Source organism: Schistosoma mansoni, chromosome 1 (assembly GCF_000237925.1).
Source record: "Schistosoma mansoni strain Puerto Rico chromosome 1, complete genome".
Classification (NCBI taxonomy): domain Eukaryota; kingdom Metazoa; phylum Platyhelminthes; class Trematoda; order Strigeidida; family Schistosomatidae; genus Schistosoma; species Schistosoma mansoni.
In genome coordinates this window covers 23404812-23412922 of record NC_031495.1, presented here as the reverse complement: position 1 = coordinate 23412922, position 8111 = coordinate 23404812, and positions in this window count along the sequence as shown.

Here is an 8111-nt window from a genome sequence, read left to right as displayed (position 1 = left end):
TTATTGATGTTCGAATATCACTATCAGAATGTTTGCCATTGTATCATAATACAAAGATTTGAGTTGATCTAGAAACCAGTCAAATAAAACACCACTATCTAAACTGATTGAAAACTGAATGCTAGTTGAATTTCATCGATCGAGTTGTGACAAAGATATTAATCTAAATAACTCAGTATCGCACTAAATATGTTTAAAGTGAAATCCACAGGAAAATATAAACTTAGATTTCATGCTTAATAGCATTATTCAATAAGGTGTATTCGTATTCCTGGCGAAATTAATGATTCCTTAGAGTTGTCAACACTCATCAGTTAGTACTAAGGACACAACCGTGTCTGCTACTTTGATGTAGTATTTGGCCTTGCTTATCGTGATGACTCAGTCGATCTACAACGGTAAGAAAAATTTTTTCTTTAGGTTCTGTCACGCCAAGCAAGTTGGTTAAAGAACCCTAAGGCTAAAATCAGCAGTCTAAGGTCTGGGGGGAGACGTCATACTGCTAACTGTATACGGATTTAACAACAACAAGGTGTTTCCCAGAGTCTGTATAGATTCTGCCTTATCACAGAAGTTGGACGGAGTTGAAAAAGGTTGAATCTAAAAATGTCACACCTCAACTTACTCCACAAATCTCTGTCACTAATAAAAAACTTTTTGAATTATAGGACTGGCGCATCAAACGTTTCCCACAGAAAAGTCGTGTGCGACCGGTTGCAAGCAGTTGCCCTTTGCACTTTGAGGTCATACTTTCATATCACTAAGATCAGTATCAATCCAGTTTCCGTCTCATGTACTCCAAAGAGAAATATGCTTCCATGGTATGGGTAATGGGGGAAGCAACAACTACGGAAGTGTGCATTGCCTTTGAGGACAGACATAAGTAATATGTAACAGGAACCAAAACTGGAATGCTTAAAAATGCTTAAAATAAAGAGAAGAAGAGGAAAAGAGCGATTTGAATTACGGCCGAATTGGAAGAATGAAAAGTATGTACAAAGCCACTGAAGGAAGATGTGCAAACAGTGTATTTGATATAAAATTTTTGTATCTTACAAATACACTGTGAAAATTTGCGTTAATTAATAGATTGGTTAACGGTACCCGGGTACTCATTCACTACACGACCTGTATGTCTTCGAAACTCGCATACAGGATCCAAGTACAGTCATTTATTTGACCTCAATTGGTCAAATTCCCCTTCATTTATCTATAGATATGATTGTTATTTGCTGCCTATTCGCTGGGGTCCATTTAGCAAAACAGGCTCTTTGAGACTGAACTCTGATAGATATTCGGTTGTGGGTTTTTGAGTAAACAAAACTGAAAGATTAGAACACATGCTATTGCCTCTTCATTGTCTACGCCTTTGCTCCCGCTGGTTGCAGCTCAGACAAAGTAACAGAATAATCCTATATAAATCGTTCCAACCTCATTAAAAGAGCCAAATATTCAGATGTAGTATTAATCGTAGGTGATTCTAATCCACGAGGAGATAGTCTAAACTAACCTGACAGGCACATAATTGATACTTTTAATATCCCGGCGCAGAGAACAGAGAATGGTGATCATCTCCCTCATCAGTACTCAGACAACCGTTTACTTCTACCAAGCAGCAGCTTCAACCATAAAGAAAGATATAGTCTGACACAAAGATGTTCGAAATGGACTACCAAACAACTTAAATGGAATGGAAACATAATCTCACTGAATCTTGATGAAGTTGGAAAAACCATAGTGAATCTGAAGCAATCGACAACAAATCATGATAACTTCATTCTAGAAATCTTCAACAGTATTGGTCCGATTTCACCTGTTACATTTGACGTTAATATCAACTAGTATCTGGAAACTGGACACGATCCCATCTGATTGGTCTCGATCATAGATCACTCTAGTCTATCAGCAAGAATAAAATTCCTGTTACGATAGCTACTGAAGAATCAGCTTGACTAAACAGTGTGTCTAAAATGTTTGCTTGAATAAGCATTCGACCTTTAACTAGAGTTTGTGAAGACCAAACTTAAGATAACCAGTCTGATTTCACAGCTGAATGTGGATATGTAGACCGAATGCTCACTATTTCTTATCAGGTTTTGGAACACAGACATAGCTACCGACTCCTAATCATAGTTGTTTTTCTCGTCCTGAAGACGACATTCATCCTTGTTGATGGAGAGGTAGTGTGGGATTGTCTGTCATTGAATGGTGTACTGAAGAATTACATTATCCATGTGCAGACTCTACTCGAGCACTACTGGTTGGATGGGGAAACATGGTGAACTGTCATCACAATTTGAAAATTTTGAATGATACTCATTATGGTTGTCTACTTTCCTCATTTTTGTTTGATTTTGTCATAGTTATCGTTTTGAAAATGAAGCCATCGTCTCCTGACTTTACAGTTGTATATCTCTTACTAAAAGATACATTTTATCTATACGAGCATTTATAACAACTAGTAAAAATCATTCTCATAATAACTTTGGTTTTATCAGTGTTCCCAACCCTTTTGTTCTCAATTACTGAATTTTATGAAACTAGTAACATTAAATTTTCTTAACTAAGCTAATTTTATCAAAGTTTACTTACTATTCACTGAACTACAATGCATTATATAATGAAACTGATTAAAGAACAGATATGATCGTTAACAATGTTAATATTATGACGCCAATTAAAATAGTGTTTTCTAAGTTTTTACTGGAATTTAAGACGGAAATTTCATTAAAATAGATTTATAGAGAAATCAGTCATTTACATTTCTCCCTAAATTACAAATTCACTTCATCTAATCATTTCGACTTTCTTTAGCATTAATGAAATGTTCACGTTGACAGATTGAATTACGTCGGTCTTTATTCGATTGGCTGATAATATAAAATAGTGTTTGTGTTAATACATACGTCCAACTTTTTAACCTTTGGAAATTGTACTGCCTTCATGAATTATTATTTATCAGTACTTTAATGTGAGCCTATTGTTATGTATGAGCATTTAAAATAAATGACAATACACTATTTTATTAATCCGCTAAAACATTGGTTGAGCTACGTAATGCATATACTTTAAACAACCTTCTTATTAACTGTAACACTCAGTAACTCTTCTATGTAGTTTTGGATCTTCTGTTCCATACAATAATACGAATTGTATTTTTGTCCACTTGAAGTATCCATCAATTTTAAGGCAACTTAGTAATTTAATGTTAATTTGTGAACAATTTTTTAAATTTCCAGAATTGTAATACTGTTTTATGGTAACTGGTTTTTATTGGACAATGGGTTGGACAGAATTCGTATGAAAAACTCATTGTTAAATGTTTATTTACTTCTAAAGTAGGTTGTATATTTTCCTTGTATATTATGGAGGTTTTCAGAAGTTACCTGGTGATCCACCAAAGTAGGATCAGAAAATACCATACAATTAATTAATTACTTAATTTGTGTATTTACCTTTTGGAAGTAACTTCAAATATTACCTGTAAATTATTTAGACTTTTATTAATTCAGCGTAGTTATTTGTACTACAGTGACAAGAAGAGTTCGTCTAAGTACTCATCATCACTTTCTAATTTCACAGATAAAGCATAATTATGTTATCACAGGTTATTAATTGAATTTGTGATTGCAAATGATCTATATCAAACTTTTCGAAACTGACCTGCAGGACAATGAAAATCAAATGGTGTTGATTAGATGAAGTTTAACAATCTTGTCTAATTTAACATGTAACATCTAATCATATGAAAAATCAGTTTGCAAGCGTACCATTGACCTTTCAATAAGTTGTATGTTTTGATAAATTTTTCTTGGGTGTCTACTTATTTGTTCCAAAAACTATGCAATACAAACTACTAATAGTCTGTTCCAAGAATAAATTGTAGAAATACATTGATGTTACGAATGGATTAAACATTTATTGTTGTCAGATTTAGTTTTCTACATTTGGACATGAATGTGAATGATGTTAGAATCTTAAATTTTATTTTTCTATCCAGTTCCGCTATATACATGGTTGTCGTTTATAACACAGTTGATTTTAATCAGGAACTGAAATGAACGGCACAGAGTTTGAGATTTACTTAAACACTGTATAGACATGTAATTAAACTGGGTTAATAAAGTTAATCATCAATAAATAGACGTGATCAAATCTTATAATTTCATTGATACAGAGTTTACCTAAAAATCAATAATTACTTAATAGTTAAAATGGAGAGAAAGTGAGAAAGTTGGAAAAGGAAAAAAAGGGAAGAAATGTTCAACTGGTTTTGATTGACAAAGTAAATCTATTGGCGTCATACAATAGAACATTTATTGATTTTTTTTCATAATTACATTTAGTTTGTAATTTCTTATACCTAACATGTATATTTATTTAATAATGTTGATTATTATTAACTGTTGACAATATTTGTAATAAAATAAATTGAACATTAATTTTCGAATTTACATTTTAAATATGAATCCAGATAAGCTAGTAATACGGTGTATGCTACTGACTTCGACAGGTATAAGTAGTATATATTATCAATCGAAAGTGAAATGCCTGGTGGCAGAAGATTTAGAAGATCGAAGAATAGAGAACGAGAACATAGAATGATTGGTATGGAAACAAAAGAACAATGAAGTTTGAGACGATCGATTGACATTTTTCAGAAGGAACAGTCAAGTTTGAGACAACTGATTGACATTTCGCAAACGAAGAATTTACTGTATGGTTCTCAGATTTGAATAAGATGTTCTGTAATTTTGTATTCAAGTATATTCGGTTGTCCCTACTGGTGTTTTCGTTCCCTGCAGCAGTAGTAGTAGTAGTGTAATATCTTCTTCATTTATATCAAATTATTTCAAATATAATCTGAATCATAAGTGTAATCAATAAAAAATTTTGTTGAAATACCTCATCATCAAATGAATAAAATATTTATTTATTGGCAAATAATTTAAATAACTGAAGTAAGGGAACAGATATTTCTCCCAAAAAACTTATTCCTTAATTTTAATGGAGCCTATTTCAGAAGAAAAAAATTATCTTAGCTGTATCATCTATTTATAAACTATTCAACCAATATAATATGGACAAATTGTTTTTTGCGCAGTCCACAATAGTCTACGTCATGTAAAAAACGTACGTCGTTTACTCGATCCCTTTATAACACGTGCTGTAACGTATTGAAAATTTGCAAACAAAAAACTTCTAAACTTCATCAGACATAACAAACACACAAGAAAAAGTGGGACAAAGTATTCACTGAAATTAGTTAAATGATTGCTCATAAAATAAGAAGATAATAAGATCAAATATTAGTATAGCTGAACCAATGAGAAAATGTAAAATAATTAGTAAGGGCCTATCTTCGTGTTCCAACCTTTTTACACCCTAGTTTATGTATTCTTAATAACACTTAAGCAATATGAATAACAGAACTGAAACTTGCACAGGATTTGTGTTTAGATTATAGCACGGGATATAAAAATCCATACAAGTGACAAGTCGAAATTGAGTAGTTACTTGGAAAATTACATAAATCTTAAGATATGATTGACATGTGATTACACTTTCTTTCTTTCTGTTTATTTTCTCCAGTTTTCTACATTCAAACGAAATGAACTTCTTAATATATCACTAAAATATACCGTTAACCAATCAAAATTCTTGCTTAAGAATCGATCATTATTATTGTTAACTGTTTCTTTCCACTTTATCAAGCCTATGTTGTACTTATTCTGGTTTAGATTCCTATAGTTACTCTTTCACTTATATTTTATTCAAAAACTGAATGTATTTTACTTGGTACTTTTATTTCCTAAAAAGTATAGTTTTTTCATGTCTACCATACCAATGATAGTGAATTATTTATTTTCTGAAAAAACATTTTCCTCAGTTCAAAAGTGAAAAGTAGTATTATTTTTTAGTGTCTTACTACTTGTTATTACTTTAGTCAAAGTTACATTTGTCAGAGGAATTTTTAAACCAAAGAACATATTCTGTATACTATTGATTAATCTGGTGCATTATTACAGTCACAATTTGTTTGAACTATACCATGATGCCAGTGTTTCTATGGATACCTGTGGTTTATTTCAGAGTTCTAGACTTGACAAATGATTCAATAGATAAACCATTATTGCTATGTTTGAAGAGATTACGAGATCTAAATCGGAGACGGAACGAAGACTCAGCGATACAATGACAAGATGCGTCCCAGTCCCACAAACTAGAAGGAGAAGTTCAGGTTCAGAAGGGAGGAAGTATATTCCACAAGCAACCAGAAGTAAGAACAACAATCACAAACACAATTCAAGAGTACATACAGCATAAAAATGTCCTTGCAAAAACAAGAAATTCAAATTACCAAAACAAAATTAAAAAATTAGACGTTTACCAAGTGAGTTCTGGGGATCCAGCATCCCCAACAATTATTACTTTCACTTCATGATGATCAAGTTCATCCATGTATTAAGCTAATCACCGAAGAGATAGTTATATAAGCTAACGTTGAAATTTAGAAAGCCTGTTTCATTCTCTTCACTTGAATGTACCTGGATGCCGGTGTCGATTCTCAAACTGGGACTCAAACTCAGTATCTTCCGCTTCAAAAACCTAACACGTTGTCCATTGAGCTATTGAGTTCAGATACCAAATAGCTTTGGCGACATAGCTTACAAACATAAATAAGTACCTCCAGATTGGTTTTTATAGCCATAAACAATCACACATGCTAACAGATGATTAGTAGTAAGTCAGAAGCTATTAAAAATGAACATAAATGACAACAAATTATAAAAAAAGTTGATTATCAAGTTGATCTGTAAGTGACCACTGCTAAGAGTCACAAACTAATTTTAAGATAACTGTTTAGTATACGTGGATTTTCAATAGTTCTTCACATCTTTTCAGTAAGAGATCTTTTGAAATTGAGATAATACTATCCATCGCAAATGAAAACTCTGTGCTCACTTAATAGCCAACGATTTCTGAAACTCTTGATAAGAAATCCTAATTGATGATAGAATAAAATTAAACGAACTTCACTACTCATTCTAGATAATACATTTCCAGTATATAACATCCATATAAGTGAATTCAAACAACTGGGATGTGTTTATTTTTAATTTTGCAATTGAGCTAACAAACCAATAAAATGATTCCACTTATTCTTTGACCTAGTTTACTGACTGCAAAACAAATATGTAGATATACAAAGAGATTTTTAAACCTAGATATGAGAATCTGTTTCCACATATGCATTTGTTGATAAGATTTCTTTCCATGCTATGCCATGAGTTATTTTTTGGTGATAATTCTAGTCCAGTAGGGCGAAACAATCGATCTAGACAAGTATAGGTCACTTTTTGTAAATGAAGTTAAAGTCGTATAAGTATACAATATTCCTTTTTTAAGAAACTGTCAATTCTTGTATGTCCACACAAAAATAATGGGATTTATGCTACATCCAGATAGAAATCACATGTTTAGGTCTAAAACCAGATCCTTAGTTCCGTACTGAATAGAATCTTAAAAACATGGAATAAACAAACAGAACACTAATTCGCAAGTATCATTATCGAGGTTTAACTTCATAATTTTAAATAAATTGTGCATTCCTCAGGGAAGAAGTGGCTTACAGAGTCACGAAACGTCAGAAAATCTAATTTTCTACTCATTGAAATATTACAAATATATTATTTTTATTTATAACACTAATTTATCGCTAAACAATGCTTTTACAATTGTCATTAGATCAAAAACGAACACAACTTTTATGAATATGATGGATGGAGTGATGAAAATATCGTTGCTGTCTATGAGATTTGAACCTACGATAAGGTTAAAGACATAAACATGAAGCTATTAGAGTTGTCGCTAACTTCTTGTCACATTGGGTCGTAATAATAGCCCACTGACTGGCAAGCAACAGTGTTTTTTTGACAGTAAGTATTACTAAATACGAAATTAAGCACAACGAAATTCCAAACTTAGTAGGATATGTCATCCAAAAGAACTTCTCCATGCTTCTCCTCGAGAATATATGTATCCAAACGTCATCAAGAGACTATTTGTGTGACAGTTGCTAAGACTACTCTGATTTGTGAACCGTAATG